A 1,326-nucleotide genomic window follows, 5' to 3' on the forward strand; every position below is an offset into this window, starting at 1 on the left:
GGGTGGGGAAGGGGGGTTCTAAATCCGCCCCGACCTCAACCCAGCTCTCTGTCCTGTCAGTGAGAGAGGACTGAGTCAGGAGATTATCAATCTGTTTTATTTCAGCAAGTGTTCATAACAGCTGTACTGCGGTGTGAAATGCACTGTGCTTGAAGACTGTTACCTTACATTTAGGTCCAACTCTACCATAATGACTGCCTTGTCATTCTACTCAGCCTTCTGCGCCTTTCTCCATCTCAGAGAAAGACACAAAGGCTTCTTAGAACAACTGCTTCTTATTGTTATGAAGGTTAAATGAGTTACTTAGGGAGGACAGATTGTTAACCACAGTGCTGTATAAACGGTGTGATCAGGCATTAACTTGCTGGCTTCCCCTCTGTTAGAGTGGGGAGCACCCTCTATACATTAATTCATCTAGAAAGGGAGGTATAGACTTCAGGTAGGTCAGGTGCATATAAACTTCTGGTGGTGCAATTTCAAACCAACTCTTCTTCCTCGTAAGAATTGCTGCGTTCCAACTGCAGGAAGTGTATGTCTACACCTTGCCTCTTGCATTAAGTTCTAAATCTTAGTGAAGACGCCAAACCTCATTCATAAACTTAGCACAGTGCCTGGTACGTGGCAGACACTCAATAAACATCCGTAATTTTGTCTTATCTCCTTATACCTGCAGTTAATGTCATATACAATAGATATTTGATTAAAGAATACACACACATAAAGCTTAGCCGGGTGCTGTGGCTCATGCCTGTAATCCCAGCACTTTTGGAGGCCTAAGCAGGTGGATCACTGAGCTCATGAGTTCGAGACCAGCCTGGCTAACATGTGAAACCCCGTCTCTATTAAAAATACAAAACTTAGCTGGGTGTGGTGGCGCGCACCTGTAATCCCAGCTCCTCAGGAGGTGGAGGCAGGAGAATCGCTGGAATCTTAAGAGGTGGAAGTTGCAGTGAGCAGAGATCATGCCACTGCACTCCAGCTTGGGCGACAGAGTGAGAGATACTGTGTCTCAAAAACAAAAAAGAAAACGTAGAACAAGTTAAGAAATTACTTGCTAAATACCTGGAAAAGCTCTTTCACCAGATATCCAAATGGCTTCTTCGTCTCCTTCAGATCTTTGCTCAAACATTGCCTTCTTAAGGAGGCCTTCCCTGCCCATTCTACTGAAATATACAGATTCCTCCAGCATCTCTGAGGAATCCAGAAGCCTGGCATGCTGGCAAAAGGGTAAGAATTTCTTACCAGTCAGACTTCTGTCCTCTCTCTTTCTCTGTGCAAGTCAGTTGAATGAATAGTAAAAATCACCGTTTATCTCCTCTGTAATTA

Source organism: Rhinopithecus bieti, unplaced genomic scaffold, assembly GCF_001698545.2.
Source record: "Rhinopithecus bieti isolate Rb0 unplaced genomic scaffold, ASM169854v2 scaffold_58095, whole genome shotgun sequence".
Taxonomy (NCBI): Eukaryota; Metazoa; Chordata; class Mammalia; order Primates; family Cercopithecidae; genus Rhinopithecus; species Rhinopithecus bieti.